This window comes from Eleutherodactylus coqui, chromosome 4 (genome assembly GCF_035609145.1).
Source record: "Eleutherodactylus coqui strain aEleCoq1 chromosome 4, aEleCoq1.hap1, whole genome shotgun sequence".
Classification (NCBI taxonomy): Eukaryota; Metazoa; Chordata; class Amphibia; order Anura; family Eleutherodactylidae; genus Eleutherodactylus; species Eleutherodactylus coqui.
In genome coordinates this window covers 276,527,470-276,554,202 of record NC_089840.1, presented here as the reverse complement: position 1 = coordinate 276,554,202, position 26,733 = coordinate 276,527,470, and the positions used below count along the sequence as shown (strand labels likewise).

Here is a 26,733-nt window from a genome sequence, read left to right as displayed (position 1 = left end):
CTTAACCCCTCACACTCCATAGCACTTCCATCCCCGCAGCTTCAGCAATGGTCTCCCTCAACCACTAATTCCTCTCCACTACACAGCTCAGCAGAGGGACACACAACTAACCCCTCGCTGTATGGAGGGGAAGATGAGTGGGATTGGAAAGAGAAATACCACACATAGGCCATCATCTAGTAGAAGCAGAGGAGATACAAGATCAGATATATACACATATCAATGATCACCCTACTATATTCAACAAGAATGCTAACCAAACCTCGGATATCCTAAACACACCTGGATGACATTGAAAATCTACACAGGCGTAATAACATACGTATCAGAGGTCTACCTGGGGAGGTTGTGTCCGCACAGTTGGAGGACTGGGCACATATATGTTTTGGAGATCTCTTGCAATGCCCGCTGGAAAAACCTGTGGAGATTGATGGAATCCACAGATCCTTAGGCCCGAAACCATCAGATACTTCCCAGACACGCAATGTACTTTGCAGGATCCACCTCTTCAGGGAGAAATAGGAGATATTGAGAAAGCTTAAAGAAAGGGGCCCTATTAAATTTAAAGACACTACTCTTGCAATTTTCCCGAACCATGTTAGGAAGACCCTATTGATCGCGACTTTGACACAGATGAACTTAAACAGGTCTTAGAAACCCTAAAGACTGGGAAAAGTCCCAGATTTGGTGGTTTCACCCCCAGATTCTTTAAAATGTTTGGAGAGCTGCTTTCAGACCCCTTATTAAAAGCATTTAATGCATTCTCTTAGGGTTGCCCTTTCCCACCACAAGCCCTACAGGCTCAAATAATTGTTACTCCTAAACTGGGAAAAGTTTTGTCCTGTGCAGGGAGGCCCAAGAAAGCACCATTAAAAAAAGCCTATCATTAATTGACAGGGTTACCTACCATAATGCATCAGAACAGATACGAGTCAATGGGCATCTGTCACCCCCCTTCCCGATCAGGAATGGATTATGACAGGGGTGCCCCTTATCACTTTATCTATATATAGCGATGGAATTCTTGGCCAACGCTCTCAGACGTAATGCTTCAGTCAAAGGAGTTACAATAGGGAAACAGGAGCATAAGCTGTCCATTTTTGCAGATGATCTTTTAATATATGTCCCAAATCCTAGAATAGGCCTTTCTGTGATTTTACAGGAATTTGCTACATACAGCATACAGCTAGTTTAACCCAACACCTAAAATATTTACAAATTCAGATTTCAGCAACCCCAGATGAAATTTTTGATCTATTTATAAACCCTTTATAATTTAGATCACAGATTTAACAGTAGATCTTACTCCTTTTAAGAAGCTATGTATCGCCCCTGTAGCATCTACACATGCGATGTCTCTAGTCTATGGATTGCTACTATATAAACAGACAGAGCTTTGAACTTAGCTGGGTGGGGACATGGGTGAGAGAGCATTGGGTAGCGTTTTCTCTGGAGAGCTCTGGTCTAAATCCTATATACTGTCCCTTAAAATGACTGCATCAAGTAGGCTACAAGAGTTCAACTTTAAAATAGTCTCACAATTGTACAGAACCCCAACCAAACTACACAAAATGTTTCCCTCTGCATCAGAACAATGCTGGAGGTACTTGTCAGACTCTGGTTCAATGTTGTACATTTGGTGGGAGTCTCCGCTTATAGCTCCCTTATGGAAGGACATCTTAAGCTTATATAGAGTGGTATGTAGAACTTCAATTGATATCACCTGAGAGATGACACTTTTGTCCATGTTCCCAGGGTCAATATTTAAAAATAAAAAAGTATTGTTAGGACATTTTATCATGGCGATGTGACAAATCATTCCCAGATACTCAAAACGAAGTAATGCAATCCTGAGAATAGCATGGGTAGAAGCAATTGATGCCATAAAATATATGGAGCAACTAAGATGCTCTGATCTTGAAAAGGAATGTACAAATTTCTACACCACCTGGGTAGTATGGATAGGTGTTCAAGACTCACCATCTCTCTCTAGCTGGCTAGCAAACGGAATTGTACAGTAAGAGGAGATACTCCATCTATTTAAGAACCCAATAGACCATCCCTGATCATGACTCGCGGTCCACATCTTCAAAGCTGCTGCTTCTTTTCTTTTTTCCTTTTCTGCTTCTCAACTCTTCATCTTCCTTATTCCTAGGTACCCTGCTATATTACCTTCCCCCTCTACCCCACAACACTTTTTTTTTAAAAATTTCTTTTAGTTACTTGGATTCTTACTTTAAATTTATGTTTGGATTGCATGCAACCAAGCAACGGGAGAATAACACCATAGGCTGAGCCCATTCCGGTACATCACCAACAAAATCCATCTCTCTAAATTTACATGAAAATTTAAGTCAATTGTTATTAAGCAAAAGACAATAGGACAAGTTAAACAATTTATTTCATCACAACTTATATGTTAAATCTTTGATATCTTTTTGTATTCGAGTTTCTTGTATTACCCTTAAAGTTTCAATAAAAATCTTCTGAATACAAAACATTTTTCACAATCAGAACATGAATACGGCTTCTCCTCCGTGTGAACTGTCTGATGTACAGCAATATGTGATTTCTGCTTAAAACAGTTTCCATATTCCTAAAATGAATATGGCTTCTCCTCAGTGTGAATTTTCTCATGTTTAATGAGAACATATTTATGTGTGAAAGATTTCCCACATTCAGAACATGAAAATACCTAATCTCTACCCTGTATGAATTTTCTGATGTTTAACAACATTTAATTTTTGGCTAAAACATTTCCCACATTCAGAACATGAATATGGCTTCTCTCCTGTGTGAATTCTATGATGTTTAACAAGATCTGCTTTATTGTTATAACATTTCCCACACTCAGAACATGAATATGGCTTCTCCCCTGTGTGAATTCTATGATGTCTAACAAGATTTGCTTTATTGTTATAACATTTCCCACACTCAGAACATGAATATGGCTTCTCCCCTGTGTGAATTCTATGATGTTTAACAAGATATGATTTTAGTTTAAAACATTTCCCACATTCAGAACATGAATATGGCATCTCCCCTGTATGAATTTTCTGATGTTTAACAAGACTTGATTTTAGGTTAAAACATTTCCCACATTCAGAACATAAATATGTCTTCTCCCCTGTGTGACTTCTATGATGTTTAACAAGATCTGCTTTATTGTTATAACATTTCCCACACTCAGAACATGAATATGGCTTCTCCCCTGTGTGAATTCTCTGATGTAACTCAAGCGTCGCTTTTCGGTTAAAACTTTTCCCACATTCAGAACATGAATATGGCTTCTCCCTTGTGTGAATTATCTGATGTTTAACAAGACTTGATTTTAGGTTAAAACATTTCCCACATTCAGAACATGTAAATGGCTTCTCCCCTGTGTGAATTCTCTGATGTAACACAAGATTTGATTTTCCATTAAAACATTTCCCACATTCCGAACATGAATATGGTTTCTCCCCTGTGTGAATTCTCTGATGTAACACAAGATTTGATTTTCTGTTAAAACATTTCCCACATTCAGAACATGAATATGACTTCTCTCCTGTGTGAATTGTTTGATGTAACACAAGATTTGATTTTCTGTTAAAACATTTCCCACATTCAGAACATGAATATGACTTCTTCCCTTTGTGAATTCTGTGATGTTTAACATCTGTTCTGTGAATTTTATTTTGTTTAACATTCTGTAATGAATCAGATGATGGAACCTGTTTAGAAGAATCAGAAGATAGATTTTTGCTATGAAGTACTGAGGAGATATTTGTGATAATAGGAAGCTTTTCATATGTATCTTGTGTGATACCAGGATCTTCCACTTTCATATCTTTTGATATCAGATGTCCCTTGGAGCTCCTGCTTTTGTCATCTGCCAAGAATGAAATGGATTTTAATATTTTTGAATATAACATTACAGCTATACCAATAGCTCATGACATTTGTATATAAAATGTGCATACAAATTATAAGGCTGGTATTAAAATCCAAACATTAAAGGTTTTCCCATTTACATGAGCCACAATAATTTGTGGAGCACCTAATCTACTGACAGTCATCCTAATGGACCGATTATTTTAGCCAATAAGCTTATTTTTTGTGCTTTTCCAATGCGGTGATATTACATTAGTACATACAGCTGGAGCTCTCATCTGTTGCTCTTATGCACGTCTGATACAACTAGTAAGGTTACAGAGCACAGGAGCTTTTAGAAGAAAGTATCACACATTATTCAGGTTTCCTAGGAGAATACAAACACCTCCAGTTGTCATTGTTTGCACAGGACAAACAGCACCGGAATCACAGAGAAGTGAAATGTGTTTTAGAAGGCTTATAAACAGATTCACCTCCTTTTTCAAGCATTGAACATAGAGATATAAAGCCCCCATATGCTTCCATGCTTACCTTATAAGCGAACCTAGAGGCTCGCTGGTGCCTGCAAACTCCTCATCCAAATAAATTCATCCTCTATTTTTCTGTAAACCACCCACTGATCACTGGGTGAATTGCTTAATGTCGATGGATGACAGAAACTCCCATGTTTACATGCGGAACTGTTGAACCTTGACATATTAATTTAATCTCTTTAGATGCAGTATGGGTTAGACCGTGCCGTCCTCCTTGGGTAACATGAAGAGATTGGACTAGAACCCACTGCACTGTTCTAAAGGGAGAACAGGAATAATTACACCCTGAGAGGAGAGAGTGTGTATCGCATTAGCCAAAGTATTGGACTAAGAAGGAGAGACTGGAATTCAGGAACTGAAGAAGCAATCTTGGGGTCGGGTGGAAAACTATATGGCATACCTCAAAGAGATGACCTCGTGATTAGAGATATGCAAGACATGAGTGATTTAGATCTCCCTGAATAGGAAAAGTCATCCCCCCACTCTGAATGCCTTAGTAGGGGACACCAGGATGGGCGCGGTCTGTAGAACAGCAAGGATTTTTTGTTATCCAAGGTCCGGGGCCTGGAGCAGCAAAAGAAACAAAACTAAAGCATTTTCTTCTGTCCAGAACCACACATGGCTGGCTTTGTTTTGTGGTAAATGAGAACTCTTACCAACAGTAGCTTCAGAAATAATATTGGCTAGTCAAGAATGGGTGATGAAAATCAGTGCCACCTGGGATAAGGACAAAGGAGAAGCAGTCCTCCAGCATCCCCATGGGCTGTAGCCACAGGAGACTCTGCTTCCCTCCAGCGGGACCACCGCAGCGGTTTCCCAAGCTGTAAGGAGGCCTGCAAAAGAGGAGAAAATTGAACTGTCTCACATAGGGAAGTCTTCATACCACCCAGGAATATGCCACGCCAAGGAGCATCTGCTAGGGGGCTCGGTATAGGTAGAGAGGTCTCGGTGGGTGGGGTGGGGGGTGGAAGTGAAGAGAAGAAAGGTGGTTGTAGTACTGGTGGTAAGAAGAAAGGGGAAGGAAGAGAGAAAGGAGAGAATACTTACCTCAGTGGAGTGAATACTCACCTAACCGCCATAGACCATAGAGCTCCGAGAATGTAAACTAAAACTGATTAGCTGGTTTGTGCAGGAGGTGTGTAGCTGTTAGAAGGAGCTAACACTTTGTTTTGCTTAGTGTCCACCTCATAGTGGCAGTAGCTATATCCATGGTCTTCAGCTATGTCTCCCAATGCAATGGTCAAGAAATAAAGTTTTTTTTAATTAGAATGATAAAAATCTAAAGTAAAATAAAAATTCTACAAATTGGTATCACTACATCCATAAAGGTCTACTAAGGTCTCTGCCAGAAGAGAAACAATATGCAGTGGGAGAATTGCATTATTTTTGATCACTCCAAGAAAAAAATTGAATGAAAAGCTATCAAAAGGTTATATGTTCCTGAAAATGGTACCAATGCAAACTACAGGTTACCCCACAAAAAGCGAGCCCTCACACAGTCCTATCAGCGGATAAATGAAAATAATAATGAGGGTAGGATATAGCGTTAGAAAGACATTTTTTCTAAAAAAGGTATTTCATTTTTGAGCATTACTACATATAAAAGAGCTGTATGAATTTAGTATCCCTGTACTCGTACTGACCCTCAGAATAAAGACATATGATTTTTACTGCAACATGAAAACCGCAGAAATGACCCCCCACCCCAAAATGGTGCAGCTGTGGTTCTTTTCCCACTTCGCCCACTTAGAGATTTTTAAAAGCAACGCAAGATCATGTTCCTTATGGGGTCTAAAAAAAATATAGTAAGAATAAATTTTAAAAATTTTACTAATTATTAAAATAAATAAAAAGTTTAAAAAACACCCCTTTAACAGTGGCGAATCTATACACACCCAACTCAGACCAAACACCCTGGCTAATTAAACAACTAGATATCCTGAGGCAGTTTTCCTCAGGATATATTATCTTGGGCGGGGACCTGAATGCCACCCTGAACCCTCTGTTGGATTCCTCTACGGGCCGCTCCCAAATTCCCCAGGCTAAACTGAGGAGGCTGGGACGATCTATACAGGAACTAGGGATCTCGGACGCCTGGCGCTATCTTCACCCCTCGACTAAGGACTACTCATACTATTCCCACGTCCACTCTACCTTTCAAAGACTTGACTATATCCTTATCTCCTTCAACCTCTTGGAATGCACAAAAAAGGCGAGTGTGGGCTCTATCACTGTCTCGGACCACGCCCCCATCCATGTGGATATTTGCCTTCCTTTACCCGCTCCGGGTGAGTGGAGATGGAAATTGAACGACTCCCTACTGGACCCCATTGAAGACAGAGCTAAGATAGAGGGACTATTAGAGGAATATTTTAAAATTAACTCAGATGGAAACACGGCACTACCCACAGTCTGGGAGGCGCATAAAGCCTTCGTGAGAGGCCTACTAATAGCCCTCGGTTCAAAGATTAAAAAGCAAAAACAAAAAGAAATTGATAACCTACTGGCCTAAATAGCGAAACTAGAATATACAGCCAAACTGTACAAACGAAAAACAACCTAGAAGAATTAGCCACCAAAAGACACCAGCTACGCTGCCTATTAATGGACAAATTTAATAAGAAACATATGCATTTAAAACAAATATACTATGCCCATGGCAACCGAGGCAGCAAACTTACGACCTCACTCTTGAAAAAGACCAAGACCAGGAATGCTATTCACACAATAAAAACACAAACGGGGAGAACGGTCTCCACCACCCCCGACATAGCCAGGGAGTTTCAACGATTATACTCACAACTCTATAATTTGAGGGAATCAGCAGATCTCCCTACAGGCCGACATACTCAAGATAGAATAGACTCGTTCTTGAACTCTCTAAAGCTCCCCAAATTAAACTCCACAGACTCAGCCTCCCTACTAGACCCGATCACGCAAAAGGAAGTAGAGGAGACCCTGGACTCCTTCCCACAGGGCAAGAGTCCAGGACCTAATGACCTGACATTAACCTACTACAAGACCTTTAGGACCCAATTAGCTCCCCGCTTGACGGAAACATTAAATGCCCTCTTAAATGGCGCCGATCTCCCTAAACAAGCCCAGGAGGCTCATATCACCCTCATTCTGAAAGAAAAAAAGGATCCGGAGCAATGCAGTAGTTATAGTCCAATATCGCTCATCAACCAAGACGTTAAAATCTGGGCCAAACTCCTGGCCAGGAGAATGGGGGAATTCATCCCTTCTCTAATTGACCCTGAACAGACGGGCTTTGTGAAGGGTAGGGAGGGCAGGGAGAATTGCCTCAGGCTACTTCACGCTGCTAAATACGCACAAACCAGAAGAATCCCTACGGCTTTCGTCAGCACAGACGCTGAGAAAGCCTTTGATAGGGTGGACTGGATCTTCATGGAAAGAGTACTTGTCAGATTCAACTTCCCCCCAATACTCATCTCAGCTATATTTTCCCTCTACTCAAAACCCCACGCCAGACTCAAGGTGAACGACTCCCTGTCACCCCCGTTCGACATACGAAATGGGACACGACAGGGCTGCCGACTTTCCCCTACGCTATTTATTTTAACTTTGGAGCCTCTCCTACAGTGGGTAAGGCAAGACCTGATCATAAAAGGGCTGAGCGTCCACTTGTGCACACTGTCAGCAGCCGCTTTCGCGGACGACATAATGTTCGTGATTACGCAGCCCGAAAGAAGCATACCTAGATTGACCACACTACTACGGGACTTCGGCCTCCTATCAAATTTTAAAGTTAACTTTACTAAATCTACGATCCTTAATGTCTCGATCCCCGAGACCCGTGACACGACGTGGAGATCCGGTTCACCCTTTGCCTGGTCCGAGACGGTGGTGGATTACCTTGGGATCAAGCTCACCAAAAAAGCAGAAGACCTGTTCGCGCAGAACTTTCAGCCCTTAGTCTCCTCAATAAAAAACCTTCTGCAGTCTTTTGACCTACCATGTCTCTCATGGTTTGGGAGAAAGAATGTACTGAAGTCATATGTCCTACCCGTAATCCTATACAAAATACGCATGGTCCCAGTTCATCTCCCTGTGTCCTTTTTCAAATCGATCCGAACACTCTCCACGGGCTTCGTATGGAGACAGAAGGGACCTAGGCTGGCGTATAGCCTAATGACAAGGAGAAGGACAGAGGGAGGAATGGACTTGCCGAACGTCCGAGATTATTACCAAGCTAATCAACTTAGTTACTGGATGGATCTAACGCATCCCTCTAGGGACCCAATACTACAGGAACTTGCAAGAGCCTCTCACAGAGACCGTCTCGTGGAAGACATGGTTCCCGGTGAAGAGTCAGTATAGAGCAAAAGGATTTAACATCCTACTCAAAGGCCCATGTGAGAACTGGGACAAACTCAAAGAAACATTGGCCCCAGCCCCCTCACCCCTAACACCAATACGAAGCATATATAGGCTACTCAACCTTCACTTAGATCCTGGCTCCTTAAGCATCTGGAAACAATTGAGGGGCACCAGGGTTGGAGACATTCAGGCCTTAGCCCACAAGACCCCTGGGGACATATTGACCACATGGGCACCTAATAACACTTTCTCCTTCCTGCAGCTCGCCCACGCTAGAAAGGTCATTAGTACCTTTCTTAACAAATATACATCAACTAGACCTAAAACAACTTTTGAAACTGCCACTGAAACAGGCAGCTCAAACTCCAGAAAGATAGCCTTTATTAGGAAAAACTTCATAGCCCCCCCCCCCCCCCCTCTATTTGCGAAGCCTGCTTTTCTAATATCCTGGGAAAAAGAACTTAAGATTTCTTTATCGACGGCTGACACCAAATTAATCTTGAAATTAGCGTACGGGCGATCACCGTGTGTTCTTATGCAGGAAAGCCACTACAAGCTACTAGTTCGGTGGTACAAAACCCCGCAATGGCTGTATAACTATAAACTTGCTACCCACGACAGATGCTGGAGATGCGACGCGGCGATAGGGTCCTACCTCCACATCTGGTGGGACTGCCCGGGAGTCACGACATTTTGGAGGGAAGTAGAGAGAGACTTGAAAGTCCTCTCGGCCGATTTCTCAATTTCTCCAGAAATGGTATTCCTATGGAAACCATCTGCAAACTTTCACCCCTACAAGAATAAACTAATAGCATCACTATTAGACGCAGCTAAGGCCCTCATCCCTTTGAACTGGCTACAACAGACCCAGCCCTCACTAACCCAATGGAGAGAAAAAGCAGACCTGATCTGCAATCTGGAGGAATTGACGAGCTGGGCGAAGGGTACTCAGGAAGACTTTATTCTAACCTGGTTCCCCTGAAGAGAACTAAGAGGGAAAAATCAGTAGAGAATGTGCTCAATATCTGGACATAAAGGTAAAAAAAGGTGATCCCCTTATGCTTGGGGAAAGAGACGTGCCCCGGATACCGGGAGGCGCGGCCGGAGGATCAGACCCTGGGCGTTGGACTCGAACATGGACGTGGAGTATCTCAGCTGGAGTGGTGAGGCCGGAGTGGAGGTAAGAGAGAAAGAGACACCTTCCCTCTAGGAATCCTAATTTAAACACTGGGACCCTCTTCTTCGTGCACATTTTCTCGCTCCCAACACCTCGTTAACCCATTCCCCCCCCACCCTTTTTCCCCTCCCCCCCCCCTCCCCCCAGACCCCCGCTAACCCCAGACGCTTATTACTCGCATGAATAACTACTGTTATTACTTCTAATGTTCTGCACCTATGTGACCGGCAGGTGGCATATACTAGATGAATAAGTTAATATGTCCCTGCCCGTTTAGGGAAGTCGGTTACTCGTCCTAGGAGCTGGACGACTCGCCGACATTTGTTAGACCACACGTCTCCTGATTCCCAGTCCCATAGAGGAGGGGAGGGGGACGGAAGGGAGCTGGGGACCCGGGATCAGCAAGGAGGGAGACCCGTGTGAGACCTGCCGGTCACATGAAAAAGTTATATATGGAAAGAAGTGTTTAATCCATTCCATGCACTCATCTAACTGTACTGTTATATGGAAATTAATATGAAAAAACCTTAATAAAAATTGATTTAAAAAAAAAAAACAAAAACACCCCTTTTGCCACATTCAAATTAAAATCTAAATAATAAAACAAAAATACATATTTGGTTTCGCTGCGTCCGTAAATGGCCGACCCTTCAATGTAACGCATTATCTATCTTGTACAACGAACGTTATCAGAAAAAATAAATAGAATTTCTCTTCTTTGGTCGCCCCGTCTCCAAGAAAAAAAGTAATAAAAAGCAATCAAAACATCAGACGTATTCTAACATGGTACTAACAGAAACTCCAGGACGTCTCGCACAAAATGAGCTCTAGCACAATTATGTCGACGGAAAAATTAAAATGTTATGGCTGCCAGAAGATGGGAAGAGAAAATAACATAAAACTTAAATATCTTTGAAAGAAATAAAAGGAGCACAAAAAACCGATATAAGTTGGCATTATAGTAATCATACTGGCCCACAGAAAATAAGATCTTGGCATTCTTGTTGCGGCGTGTACGCCGTAGAAACAAGACGCACTCAAAGATGACGGAATTTCATTTTTTTCCCCCATTTCCCTCCACTAATAATTTTTAAAAAGTTTTCAGTACATTATATGATATATTAAATAATACCACTGAAAACTACGACTCATCCTGCAAACAGCAAGCCCTCAGACATACATGTCAGGGATAATAATAGAGTTATGAGGTATTCAAAATGGGGAATGAAAAAACAAAAAAGGGGAAAAAAAGGGCTGCGTCCTTAAGGGGTTAATATGGATTTTTAAAAAGCTGCTATCTGGAGTCTCCATGTGCCGGACTGATAGTTTTACTCTTCATGTGATTTAAATGTTTCCTTAATTCTTTGAGTAGCGAATAATGACAACAACATTGTCTTTGGCTGAATAAGGGAATATACAGCTGAAACCCCGACAACACAGACTCTTCTCTACATGTAGTCTCACCTGGGGGGTCATCTGTAGGGATCCCCTCCTTACACGGCTGATCCCCCCTCACATGTGTCTCTGTAGCATCAATAGGGATCGGATCTTCCTCCAGTTTCACCAGCTGTGAAATAAATATTGTAAAAGTCATCACACAGTTGGAGAAGTCGTGTGGAAGGTTTTATATGGCCAGAAAAGGTCATTAATTAGTATGAGGAGCCGGAATGACATGACAGCAGTAGTGATCTGGGCCAAATAGCTGCAGGTCTCCTGTATAACTCCAACCTGTTGCTTCTTTATTGCAACCAGAAGTCTCCAGAACCAGAAAATAGTGATAAGATGCGGAGATCTAATGTCTGCGGTCGGCTGTAATCCCGCCATCTCCAGCTTTCTCATTACACAAGTATCAGTAATATAATAAGACTGAACACAAGACCTTCCCAGCCGTCCTACAGACCAGAGGGGAGATTTCATGAGACCTTCTCTCCATCTACCTGATCATCCTGTGGAAGAAGAGGCCGGGGACATCTCTCCGCTGCTGTTCTCTTACTGGATCTACCTGCAGAAAACACAGACAGCCATTGAATTCATTCTCTCCATACAAATAATAAAGGCCGTGTGGATTTAGTCCGGTATATTACCTGGTGATGGGGGGGACTGGTGGTCCTCCATCATGACGTCCTTGTACAGATCCTTGTGTCCTTCTAAATACTCCCACTCCTCCATGGAGAAATAGACAGTGACGTCCTGACACCTTATAGGAACCTGACAACACAATGATACCGTCATCACCCAGACACGTTATACCGCCATAGCGTTACTGTATAATGTCCCAGCATTCCCAGCAGCATCACCTCTCCAGTCAGCAGCTCAATCATCTGGTTGGTGAGTTCTAGGATCTTCTGCTCATTGATCTCCTCCAGTATCAGGGGGTGAGGTGGAGGCCCTGTGATTGGGCTCAGGGGTCTTCCCCATCCATCAGACACCGGGGCCTGACAGCCGTCACTAGAAGTCTTCTTCGCTACTGTGTAATCCTGTTTATGGGGAGATACATCCATAAATATCCCTGCAGACATTCCCAGAGTCCTTCATGTCTCCAGTTATGGCCAACAATTAGCAAGATTCTCCTCACATCTGTGTTCATCATCTCCGTTGTTTTACTCAGTCACAGGAGCAGAAGAACAAAACGATCAGAGTTTTGGTTCTGTTAGATGACAGACAATAATGACCCCCAACAACCTCCAATTGCCTTATAGTAGATCTGTTTGGTTTCTGTCATTCTACCAGAACAACCGGCTCTATTATTTTCCCGGCATTTATGATGAATCGGCAGTAAATCCTCTGCCGTAGATGTGAACAGAGACTGACATAGATGAGAATGATGGAACGTGACGTCATCCCCAGAATCTCTCACCTCTCCTGTAAGCTGGAAGAGTATCTCTAGGGTGAGGGTGAATATACTCTCCGCCATCTTGTCCCTCTTCCTCTCCATCCTTGTTGGGTCAATCAGGAATATTATCTGATATAGAAGATATCAGCCGAGGATCCTGAATGGAGAGAAGACGAGACAATGTAAGCCATCCCAAATCTCTGGATTATATGAGAATCAAAGACGGCTATAAATAAGGGTGTATTCACACGGGCGATTTTTCAGTACGATTTCTGTGTGTTGCAAGATAAACACAAATCACACATGAAAAGAGCCATTATTTTACATGAGTGATTTTTCTCTCTGAAGATAGCGATAGAGAGATCGCAGCACATCCTATTTGTGGCGGATATCACTCATTATTTTCTATGCAACTGAAAAATTTTGCCGCCCACTGGCGTGCTGTGTGATGTTTATATGAGGCATTGTGAATGTTTTACTATTTTTATTTGAACAACATGCTATATTAACACAGGTGACAATCTGATGTGCAGCTCGGTGAGTTCAGTATCGGTCTGAGTTTACTGGATCAGTCTTGCACTTCCAATGTAAGTGCGGCCTAAGGGTACATGGGCACAGGTGCTTAAAAAGTTGCGCCCGAGATCCTCAGCACTTGGCCATCCCACCCATGTGCATCCGATGTGCGGGACACCACACAGTGACAGGTACTATTCTCAGCTGAGACTCGGACAGAAACGGGACATGCTGAAATTTATTTTTTGCTTGGACTATTCATCCGAATAAATAAATAAGTCTACGGGAATTCACCCCAATCAGATGAACGGGCGCTTTTTTTAACCCAATTTTCGCATTGATTTTTCTATCTAAAAATGGATGAAAAAGCATCTGTGTGCGTGTACCCTAAGGGTGATAAACACAAGAACTCAGTGAATAATGGGATTTTAACCGCAGGGTTTGATAAAACTAATATACATACATATATATTTATGTCCCTGGAGCGAACATGAACCGGTGATGCTATGATCGCTCTGATAATACACTGCTATACTTCTGTACTGCAGCGCATCATAGCTTATCCTAGTGATTACTGACCCGGGGCCATTGACTGGCATTTATTTGCCATGGCAACCCATTGGCCCTCCACGTTTACATGATTCTCGCACAGGGGGCTTTCAAATACCGCGATCAACATGAATTGCGTCATGTAAGGGGTTAACTGCTGGCATTGATGTTCTCACCGATCCCTGCTGCTGCAGCGGGAGGCCAGCTGGGTGAGAACATCACCCAGTGTGTACATATAAGCCGCGGAGCAGGAAGGGGTTAACCAGGGGATTTATGACGCTATGAAGATACAACATGTTATCTGCTATTTCTTCCCCAGTGATTTGTAGGAGTCCGGCCGCTGAAGAAGGATCGGGCGGCCAAAACGTGTCCAGCGCTTCCCGCTAAATGCTACAAACAGCACATCCAGCCGGGAGCTGCGAGCCGAGAAGTTCTGGGGGATTTACTGGTTTCAGAAGACGGAAGATTCTGGAGCGCCGAGACGGCGGCTGCACCTCCCAAACCCCAGAGCATCAGTGAGCCGGCGGCCGCGAGGAACGGGGTAAGACTCCTCCGGAGCGCCGGCAGAAGCTGCTGTCCGTCTGCAGCCGCTCAGCAGAAGGGGCTCCCAGGACTAAAGACCTCATGGGGGATTCTGGGGCCGCAGGAGGCAGAAAAAGGGGCATTTTGTGGGGATTTGGGGAAAGCGCTCGTTCTATCAGTTGTGTCACTTATTTATATTCTTCTGGGGGGATTTTGTACGGATTGTAGAAAGCGAATTTGTAGTGGAAGCCGAATAATCCTGATTGTAGCTGGAGATGTTCTCTGCCTTCCGGAGGCTTCTATTCCCAGTCATGTTACAGGACTGCCAATAGGGGGCGCTGCAGAGGCCTTGTACCATCTCCTATGTACATCCCAGACTCCCCAGAGGAGCGTTACGTGGCCACTAATCTCCTGCACCTCCTGGGGTCTCCACAAGGGGAAGCTGTGACCCCACATACCTCCAGCTGCAGCCAGACAAGAGCCGTGGGGTTGTTCTGTGCTTACAGGACCTGTAATGATGTCACCGTCATGTGATCAGTGTGTGGGAGGAGACAAGGGGTCACATGACCAGGTCTCTCCGCTCAGTGGATGCAGGACTCTGCTGTGTGACCTGCAGTTTATGTGTCCCATCAGGATGTATTCAGGGAGTGGATGGAGCAGAGCCGAGCGTGTGCGAGACGGAGGAGCAGAGCCGAGTGTGTGCGAGACGGAGGAGCAGAGCCAAGTGTGTGCAAGACGGAGGAGCAGAGCCGAGTGTGTGCAAGACAGAGGAGCAGAGCCGAGTGTGCGTGAGACGGAGGTGCGGAGCCGAACGCGCGTGAGACGGAGGTGCGGAGCCGAACGCGCGTGAGACGGAGGTGCGGAGCCGAACGCGCGTGAGACGGAGGTGCGGAGCCGAGCGCGTGTGAGACGGAGGAGCGGAGCCGAGCGCGTGTGAGACGGAGGAGCGGAGCCGAGCGCGTGTGAGACGGAGGTGCGGAGCCGAGCGCGTGTGAGACGGAGGTGCAGAGCTGAGTGCGTATGAGGGGAACGAGTGCAGCCAAGTGAGTGTAAGTCAGAGGTGTAGAGCTGCGCATGTGCCAAATGGAGGTGCGGAGCCAAGTGTGTGCAAGACGAAGGAGTGGAGCCAAGTGATTGTCAGATGGGGGAGCGTAGCCAAGTGAGTGTGAGACGGAGGAGCGGAGCCGAGCGCGTGTGAAACAGAGGAGCGGAGCCGAGCACGTGTGAGGCAGAGGAGCGGAGCCGAGCACGTGTGAGGCAGAGGAGCGGAGCCGAGCGCGTGTGAGGCAGAGGAACGGAGCCGAGCGCGTGGGAGGCGGAGGAGCGGAGCCGAGCGCGTGTGAGACGGAGGAGCGGAGCCGAGCGCGTGGGAGACGGAGGAGCGGAGCCGAGCGTGTGTGAGACGGAGGAGCGGAGCTGAGCGCGTGGGAGACGGAGGAGCGGAGCTGAGCGCGTGGGAGACGGAGGAGCGGAGCCGAGCGCGTGGGAGACGGAGGAGCAGAATCATCTGTGTATGAGAAGGAGGAGCGGAGCCGAGCGTGTAATATACATGTGGGGGACTATATATGTGTGTATAATGTATATACCGCGTCTTGTTGGCCATGACGGTGTTGCGGTTTGTTAGCCACGATGTGGAGGCTGACTGGTCGCTCGGCTCCTATGCAGGTTGCTGCTGACACTCTGTGAGGGGTTTCCTGCTGCTGTCGGCACCCATATAGATACATGTTGGTATTTCCCTCAGTCCCCCTCCTCCTCTGAGAGGTTTATTAGATGGTTTCTCCTCTGGTCTATCAGCAGGTACAGACGGCTGTATATCCCCCCTCCCCTCCCCCCCTCAGCTCTCTGCTGGGTATTGCAGTTATATTTGGGCATGATGCTTGGAGCTGTCATGTCCTCCCAGTTTGCTTTGCAGCTCTTAGTTACGTTGCTGTATATTCCCCTCCCTCGGTTATTCACACTGTGGTTCGGTCTCCTCTCTTGCCCCCCTGGTAGGGCAGGCAGCCGGCTGAGAGTTGTTTACTTGGCCTTATCAGAGCGGTAGTCTGCTTTTAGGCAGGGACCTTTCCCAATTATCAGCAGGGTCAGTTTTCCCTCTTGTCTTGTGTTTTCCGTTGTCCGGTGGTGACACAGCCTTGTGCCGGTCCTCGGTGAGGTGTGCCTTGTGAATGTGACGTGATAAGCAGCCTTTATATTTTCTCACTGGGGTTGTTTTTGCCTTCCTTTTCCTATGGATGCCATTGGGGCATTATCTAACCACTGAAGGAGTCTAAGCCACACTTGCCAAATCGGTAATAGGCGGGAGTTCGTTGCTTCCAGAGCATCCGGCAAGTTGTACTACAAATTGCACCCCATCTCCTCGGCTGATAAGTCTCAGAGTGTGGGGGATGTTATCTCTAGGCGGCAGGTCTTAGCCCTTTCATTGCCACCCACTTCTGTGGCTTTATCATCTGTAAAGAATTTTTTTTTTGCTGCATTGGGGTTGATCATGATGACCCCGATAGGTTAGACTGAGAGTAAGGCTAGAGGTTTGCTACAGGGTAAGTCATCCATGAGGATTTTTGCATTGAATATAGTCGGTGGCCAAACGAGTCTCAATAGAATGACCCAGCGCTACGGAGCCAATTTCGTAGCCAATGTGATAAGATTAAAGTTCTGCTGATTTTGTATCCCACATCTAGAAGTATGTCACTAGCCATACGGATTGGTCGAGAAGTTAGAGAGCGGACTGGTGAACTATTTTTGGCCACACCTGGGAGTCCGATGGTTTAGAAGAACCTATGCAATTGGTTTCATTGCCTAACAGAGCTGAGAGAAGGTGGAAATGGGGGGTCAGAGGTCGCTGCTTCTTCTGCTGCCAAAGTGGACATTTTCTTCAGTTGTGTCCTCTCCAGGGATCTCAGTCAGGACATTAGCTGGCCTGGAGGTTAAGGGGAAGTTTCCTTTAGGCCCACAAATTGCTTAGTTTCAATGGATTTTATTCAGTTACATTTCTGATACATATGTCATTCATGCGTTCAATTTACCCCCCGCAGGCGGCAGGATGATGAGTAAAAGGAATAACAACAATCTATCATCTCACATATTGAACATTTCTGCCAAATATTTTCTCATATCTAACAAGATTCTGATTGTCAAATAATTCTGAAATAAAATAAAATTCTAAACCAAATAAACCAAAACATGGGTCTTATTATTCAATAAATCTGTAATCACAGCAGGTATCAACTCACGATAAGCTTTTGTAAATGGTCACCGGGATGAATCTAGGTTGAAAGCAGGTTGTGTCTAAGGCCTGGGATATCAATTAGCTCGAGCCAGGGTCCCCACAGCTCACCATATTTCACTAGGATGTCTGATTGTATGGTGTGTAGCCTCTCGTATAAGGTGATTTGTGAGAGCTGGTTGTGTGCCTCTGTAAATGACAGGGGGGGTTGTTACCATCTAGCTGCTATATGGATCCTGGTCGCCATGCATATATTTTGGATCAGCTTATGAGCTCGGTGCTTAACTCTGGGAGGGCGATCTCCCAGTATGTACAATGTAGGAGATTTTGGAAATGGGCCTATAAATAACCTATGTAGTAACCCGTGAACCTGGGACCAGAGTCTGGCTACCACCGAGCACTTCCACCATATATGCACTTAGGATCCCATCTCCGAGCATCCCCTGGTACTGGTACTAAATGTGTTCGATGTGGAATATTGATGGATGTCTCTATTAAGGTGACCTGGTGACTGCCTTTAGTAATAGTTTTGCATCAGTTGTATCATCTCTCTTCTGACATTAATTTGTAAATCTGATTCCCATTTTCGCATAAGCGGGAGCTTGCCTTCTATATTAGGATTATCCAGTGAATTAAAGAGCAAGGACAGGGTTCCCTTTCTCAGGGGTTGCTTTTGCACAGTCTTTCAAGCATTGTCATCTTGGGAATTGCCCGGGGCAAATTCAGTGAATACAGAAAATGGAAAACCTGATTGACTTGATAAATTTCAGCTTCAGGTGGATTAAATTTAGCTTGAAATTGTTAATATGTTGTATCCCGTTACAGAATGGCGGAGGTTTGTCAGTTTATTAATCTTCCACCATTGGAGATAGACCAGGTCCAGGCTTGGTGGAAATCTCACATTCGGGATAATAGGAAGCATCCTAGAGGTTCTTGTAGATAGATTATATTTGAATCGAACATTTCTCCATATTCTTAAAGAGTAGTAAGTGAGTGGACTAATGGCATATAGATTTGGGCTCATGGGATTATCTAACCACATCAGGTTGGGAAAAGTCTGCGGGGTTATTCTAGATGACTCCATATCAACCCATAATGGAGCCTCGGTGCCCCCTAATGTCATTATCCATTGGGCCGATTGTGCCGCCACATAGTATTTCCATAAATTATGAACGGAAAGACCCCCTTTGCTTTTATAATAATACATGAGGATATTCTTAATTCTAGGGCTCTTTGAAGCCCAAATAAATTGAAAAATATGTCGCTGTAAATTTGCTAGTACTGGCCGAGGGATCAGGATAGGCAGTGTCTGGAACAGGTATAATATACGAGGTAGTAGATTCATCTTCACCGCGTGAATCCTCCCCACCCATGACAATAAAGGATCATCCCATCTAGTCAATTCTGACACAAATTTTTGTATCAAAGGGGTAATTCCATTTATTTAAAGTAGCTAATGAGGCAGTTAGGTTGATTCCCAGGTAAGGGATATATTGGGGTTGATGTTGAAAGCCAAAATTTAATTCAATTAGTGTTGTCAGGGAGGGCGGAGAGTTCATGTAAGCAATATGACATTTATCAGGGTTTATTTTAAGTCCCGAAAGTAGTGCCCGCTTATCCAGTAGTCCCATCAGGTTGGGTAAAGAAATTAACGGCTGGGTTAATGTAAGCAACAGATTATATGCGAATAGACTCCGTTTATATTCCACTCCCCCCACTGTAACGCCTTTCATATTGGGATTTTGTCGGATGACTATTGCAAGGGGCTCAATCGCTAACGCAAATAGCGCTGGTGAGGGGGGACAGCCTTGTCTAGTGCCTCTCCTAATTCAGATAGGAGTCTCTTTGCTTGAAGGCAGCTTTAACCCGTTCCCGCTGCAGGGTGTAAGTTTACGTCCTGGCAGCCTGGTACTTCCCGCAACAGGACGTAAACTTACGTCCTGGAGATAGCGCGGGATCATATGTGATCCCGCGCTATCCTGCAGCGGGAGCCGGCTGTCAGTCACAGCCGGCGTCCCGCTGCAACAGCGGGGGGCATCGGAGATCTAAGTAGATCGCGGCAGGGAAAGAGTTCACAGAGGGAGCGGACTCCCTCTGTGTCTCCGGCCGGAACTCGCTATGTCATCGCGAGAGCCCGGCCTGTCACCATGGCAACAGGATGCCAGACACTGGCGTCCTGTATTGCCTATGCCTATGATCGCTGTATAAGCAATAAGGCATGACAGAGCAGTAGCTCTGCCATGCCTTATGACAGCGATCATCAGGGCAGTGGTTAAAGCCCCTCAGCGGGACACAGTGTAAAAAAAACAAAGATTAAAAAAATGAATTAAAAAAAATGTTAAAAAAGATTAAAAAAACATTTTTTATGCTTTTTCTCAGATTAGCATAAAAAAAGGCGGAAAAAAATTAAACCCCACATATTTGGTATTGTCGCGTCCGTAACGATGCGTACAATAAGTTGCACATGCTTTTGACTGTGCACGGAAAAAAACGCTTAAAAAAACGCTAAAAAACTGAGGCAAAATGCTAATTTTTAGCATTTTGTCTCTCTAAAAACGCAATAAAAGTGATCAAAAAAGCCGTATGTACCCCAAAATGGTACCAGTAAAAACTACAGCTCGTCTTGCATAAAATAAGCCCTCATAAAGCGACATACATCAAAAAATAAAAAAGTTACAGGACTTGGAATGCAGCAATTTACAATAGAAAAAAGATTTCCAAAAAAAAGGGTTTTTATTGCAGAAAAGTGAGAAAACCTATAAAAAAAAAAGGAAGAATTTTGGTATCGTTGTGACCATACCGGTCCGTAGAAAAAATGGAATGTCTCATTTATGCTGCCTGATTAACGCTGTAAAAAAAAAAAAAAAAAAATCTATGGCAGAATTGATGCGTTTTCTCTCCCTGCTATCATAAAAAAAAAAAAAAAGTTTTACAATATAGTCTATGTACCCAAAAGTGGCACCGATAAAAACTACAGTTCGCCACGCAAAAAACAAGCCCTCATACGGCCACGTCGACGGAAAACTAAAAAAGTTATGACTTTTGATAAACGGAGAAGAAAATCCGCCAAAAATTGTTACGTCCTTAAGCCCAAAATAGGCCATGTCATGAAGGGGTTAATAGAGTGGAGTGAGTGGAATAAAGAGCCCCAATAGCGTGTGTGAAGGCGCCATCAAAGCCCATACACTGCAAGATGAAGAAGAGGTAATCCCAAGACAGGGAGTCAAAGGCTTTTTCAATATTAAGAGCTAATAGCGTGACAGGGAATTTAGTATCTTTAGAATAACCAATAATATTCAACACCTTCCTTATATTATCCGGGGCCTGTCTAGATGGGACGAACCCCACCTGTCCTTGTGAATAAGGCTTGGAAGAAACTGGTTCAAACGGGCCGCTAGAATGGATGTAAAGATTTTGTAGTCAATATTTAGCAATGAGATAGGCCTGTAGCTCTTGGGAGAGAGAGGGGGGAGGGGCTTTATTAGCCTTAGGAATAACCGTTAAATTGGAATTAAAGAACTCTTGAGGTGGAGTGTCACCTTTCAATAGAGTTTGGAACAAATTCTGTAACGGCCCTGATCAAATTTCTTTATATTTTTTTATAGTACAGGGGTTAGAACTTGATTATTCAATTATAAGTGCAAAAGTAAGTGACCCCTATGTAATGTAACTAATAACACACATCTGTACCGCACAAATGTGTAATTTTCTACAACTATTCTTTAAGTTCTATATAAGAAAAGATTTTGAAGTCAATATTTAGCAATGAGATAGGCCTGTAGCTCTTGGGAGAGGAGGGGGGGGGGGGGGCTTTATTAGCCTTAGGAATAACCGTTAAATTGGAATTAAAAAATTCGTGAGGTAGAGTATCACCTTTCAATAGAGTTTGGAACAAACTATAAAATATTTTTTAGAGTAGAGAGCTGTATAGCCATCAGGGCCCAAAGCTTTCTCCAACTTTAAGTTATCAATGGCCTCACTTATTTCTTCCAAAGTGACATCCCCATTTAGGTGGTCTCATTAATCCTGAGAAAGAGTAGGTAGCGGAAGGGTTTCTAGTAAGTAGGTCCCACACCCTCTATATTCCCCTTATGTTCTTTATATAATGACGAGTAGTATGTGGTATACACATTATATATTTTATCTGGGTTAGAGGTGGTCGTGTTGTGAGGGGTATATAGCTTGAAGACCAAATTCATAATCTGCCTCTCTCAATTTCGCTGCTAATAGCCTGTCTGGTTTATTAAAGTAAACCTCAAAGTCGGGAAACTGCTTGTGTGCAAAACTTCCTGCTTTATTAATAAAAATTGTGCAATTCGCTGAAACAATGGAGAACGCGTTTCAGTTCTTACTCGAACCTTGTTCACCTCAACATTAGAATCTGTTCACCATCCTTAAAAACTTTATTCCTTTAATTATTTCATTTAAAACCAACTGTGAATTAACCCCCAATTAACCAGTAGCACTGAATGCTCATTGGCCGTCTCTTCCCACAAGACCCGACAATAAAAGCAGCAATTTCTAGCACTTAAATCAATCATTATTTCAATTTGGTTCATTTCACATATATTTAGCAAACATATTGCCGGATCACGGGTGTTTCTGCTCTGGCGGCCGCAGAATCTGACCATTACCAGGCCTCCGTCCGCACTTCTGGACGGCAGTACTCCGAACTCCAAGCCGCAGCTTCTGTGCAGGTAGGCCACATTTCTCGCTGGTACCCACAGGTCTGTAAGAGGGCTCAAACTGTCCAGGGAAGCTTCTGCTGAGGTTTTCTAGCTCTTCAAATGATCCCCTGCAGAGAATTTCCAAAGGCTGCGCCCTTCCCGCCCCACAGATTGCTTAGATGTCAACCTCCATGCTGGTCCTTCCTGCTGAGATACTACTTTCTAGGCACTATTTTCCTGTGAGGGTTATTTTTAGATAGTGGAGCAATCATTAATTTGATTTACTGTGATGGGGCCAAACAGTTCGGAATGTGCATTGATTCCACCCCCTGTCTTAGGTGTCATTCAGGTTGGGGATTCCCAGCTCGTTAAAATGACTGATGTGTTCCACAAATCTTTATTTAAGAAGTTTGTTATTCCGGTGCATGGGTCATCTCCTTCTCCAGTGATGGTGAATGGGAATTTTCAATTTGAGATCAGCTGGATCGTTGAATCTTGTCGAGTCAGGAAATCCTTACAGTACCAGGAGCATTGGCAAGGGTACAGTCCTGAGGAAAGGGCACGGATTCCAGCTGCCGATGTCACAGTGGATCAGTTAGGAAAAACTTTCAAACAGAATCCTGGTCTTGAGGCCCCCCCCTTGGAGGGTAGGTACTGTCACACCTTGTCGGTCATGACGGTGTTGTGGTTTGTTAAGCACAGTGCAGAGGCAGACTGGTCGCTCAGCTCTATACAGGTTGCTAGTTTCTGTACTTTGCGCAGGGGTTGCCTGCTACTATCTGCATCCATATACTTGCATGTTGGTATTTCCCTTAGATACCCACATCTGTGAGAGATGTTTCATTTGGTAGACCAGAAAAGAAACCCCACCTATCAGTAGGTAGGAAAAGGCTTATTTTCCTAGCCCTCCCTTAGCTATTTGTTGTTTATTGCAGTCTCACTTGGGCATGGTGGTTGGAGCTGTCAAGTCCTCCTGGAGTTTGCTGTGCATCTTTTAGTTAGGTTGCTGTTTATTTCTTTCTCTCTCTTTTCTCAGCGGGGTTATTTTTTTGCCTTGCTTTTCCTCTAGATCCCATTGAGGCATTATCTCACCAGCTCAGGTCTCTGGCTATTAAAATTCTATTTCATCCACCCAGGACATGCTGTATCCATTACCCAGAGATCTCACACAAGCTATCCCTATCTAAACTAACACAGGGATAGGAGCTCTAAAAGAAATAAATTCCTGCCTGTTTCCAGAGAATTGGTCAGGTAGATCAATTTTAGGCTCTTTTCCCAGAGCTGCCAAAGTCAGATGCCGCTAAACAGCGGGTGACGCCACCGCTAGTCGTTGCGATCGTGCAGAATGTTTGGACAAGCAGTAATCGCTGAGAATCGCTAACTTCTTCCTCAGGGCTTCACATTCTACATTTAAAATTCACCGAAGCAGTATATTTCTTTTGAATTATCAAAACTAATCACCGGAAAAGAAATTTAAAATACTAACTTTTATTTATTTATACTTAAAATCAATTTTGGACAGACTCAAACCATATACTGTATATACTTGAGCATCGGCGTACCTAGAGGCTCAGGGGCCCGGGTGCAATAGTTCAGCTTGGGCTTCCCCCCTAGACCCTTTTCCCCCTTCCCCCCATACCTATACCTGAGGGCCAATGTCCACGTGCAGATTTTATTTATAAAGTCTGCTCACGGCACCCGCACAGGAGATCCGTGCGTCTCGCTGCCCATAGGGATGTATTAGCATATAAAAGCCTACTGATGGGATTCCAATTGAAAAAGACTTATTCAAGTGGAAACATTGTTGTTGTCTTTCGTTGGGAGGAATAAAAGCGTTTTAATTGCACCGAACTGCTGCCATCTTCACCATTTGTGGATATACCATAGTCCTGGTCTGCATTGGATCCAGACCTTACTAACTGGCTTTGCAGGACACCTGTCCAAATCTATATGGGGGAACATTGTGCTGTGGACATTCATCTTATATTTATAGATAGATAGATAGATAGATAGATAGATAGATAGATAGATAGATAGATAGATGTGATACTCAAGAATATACGGCATCTCAAATGAGGTATAGATTTGGTTATTGATTTGGAACTAAAATCTACACTTCAAAACCGATTAACAGCGATTGTACTGACATCGAGGGTACCTCATATCTACCCAACCAATATAGGTATTCATAACCACTTGTATTGTTAGAACAGCAGAATCGCTAGTTTGGGAGGGCGTTCCTTACTTGATTCATCTGAGAGATGCTGTCTTTGCTTCCCATAATAATCCATGAGATAGTAGACAGTGATTCTGTTGCGTCCTAAGAACGTGCAACCTCAATAACATAAATCAAAGGCACAACTGTGCAAAATGAAACAAAAACTAAAGGGGAATGCTCTCCCTATCGTCCCCTAACCCGGGAGGGGGCCCTGCCTACTCGGCAGACCGACCGCGCTGACAAGTGTGAGCCTGCACTCGAACCTGGGCCACTGACCAGTCCCTCACTGGGGGCCCTAGCACAAAACAAAAGGAGAAACAAAACAAAACCAAACAGTAAAGAACTTAGCTTCAAATGAAGAGCTTCCACCACTGTGTTGCTCCGACGCTGTCCAACATAGGACTGAAGTGAATTGACCAGAACAGGAGTAACAGCACTGCTTAAATAGGTGCAGAGCTACTTAGCACCAGGTGCTGACTAACATTAATCTTGCAACCACCACACCTCTCAGCTCCAGGAGAGGTAGGAATTCTCAGCAGGAAGCACCAGTCTGGAGGGTAATATCCAGGCAATTTGATGACCTAGAGGGGCCCCCTCAGTAATCTCCCGGTCATCAAGTCCTGGCTGGCAATTATGACGGGGACAACACTGAGCCACGCAACCAATGCGGTTACAGGAAAAGCAACGACCTTTACACTGTACTTTGTTCCCATTCCTAGCCCTGGCAGCCAGAGACCCCAACTGCATGGGCTCCTCCACATCCGCTGATAAGAAGCCAGAATCTATGGAGAGTTCCTGATGTCTCTCCCTGATCCGTCTCCCAGCTTTGATAGCCAGAGACATGGCCTCATCAAGACTGCGGGGTACTGGATAACCTACCAGTACATTCTTGATTTTATTGGATAGACCCCAATGGAACTGGCTCTTTAAAGCGGGGTCATTCCACTGAGTTTCTGCTGTCCAACGTCGAAACCCAGCACAATAATCTTCGACAGAGGAGTCTCCCTGTCGTAAGCGTCTGATATTCCCTTCAGCCACCGATATCTTGTCTGGGTCGTCATAGATTAGACCCAATGCAGCAAAAAAGTCATCCGAGTCCAAGGCCTCAGACGTTGGCGGTAATGAAAAAGCCCATGCCTGCGGTGCCCCCTGCAGTCTAGACATGACAATGCCCACCTTCTGGGCGTCGTCCCCTGAAAGCACTGGACGCAGTTTAAAGTAGAGCTTACAGGCATCCCGAAAGGATCCGAATTTCTGCCTATCCCCAGAAAAACTGTCGGGTAGCTCAATTTTTGGTTGATTGCTGGGAACCTGCCGCGCAGTTTGTTGCTGTTTAATCTCCGCGACCTCTGCAGCCAGCGTGCTGAACTGGTGCGACAAAACCTCAAGGGGATTCATAGTAACAGCACAGAATCTCCCTGAGTAGGTAAGGGCTGGTCAATCTGTTGCGTCCTAAGAATGTGCAACCTCAATAACATAAATCAAAGGCACAAATGTGCAAAAGGAAACAAAACTAAAGGGGAATGCTCTCCCTATCGTCCCCTAACCCGGGAGGGGGCCCTGCCTACTCGGCAGACCGACCGCGTTGACAAGTGCGAGCCCGCACTCCAACTTGGGCCACTGATCAGTCCCTCACTTGGGGCCCTAGCACAAAACAAAACCAAACAGTAAAGAACTTAGCTTCAAATGAAGAGCTTCCACCACTCTGTGTTGCTCTGACGCTGTCCAACATAGGACTGAAGTGAATTGGCCAGAACAGGAGTAACAGTTAGCACTGCTTAAATAGGAGCAGAACTATTTAGCACCAGGTGCTGACTGACATTAATCTTGCAACCACCACACCTCTCAGCTCCAGGAGAGGTAGAAATGCTGCTAAACCCTGGTCTGGCCTGAAAGCAAGGTGCGAACCTCAGAACAGCTGCAACAGATTCTATTTCCTATATATATATTTCAAAACTATCCTCCAATATCACCTGCACTCTGCAATCAGCCTTGATGCTGTTTATTAACCCTTTATTTATGGCTGCTAACAAGGGAAGCAGAGATTATATTAAACCCCTTCACATCCCCAAAATAATTTAACAATTTGAGAAAGGAAGGTGACTTATAGTAGAAGAGTGTGAGGACACTAAATAATGTATAAAGCACACTGCACTCCTCCCCAGTCACCTCTAATTACTCTCAAATCCACAATTAAAGAAATGGAGAGGAAAAGGTTAAATTCTGGGCTAAACCTTCACAATTTTGCGTTCTTAGAAAGTAGTTTGCACAATAATCGTTGTGT

At 44.3% G+C, this 26,733-nt stretch overlaps 1 pseudogene; it reads right to left on the bottom strand.

Annotated features, from left to right (window-relative positions):
* The window catches only part of LOC136626714 (zinc finger protein 850-like), a 74,802-nt pseudogene that overhangs the window by 28,163 nt on the left and 19,906 nt on the right, over nt 1-26,733 (bottom strand).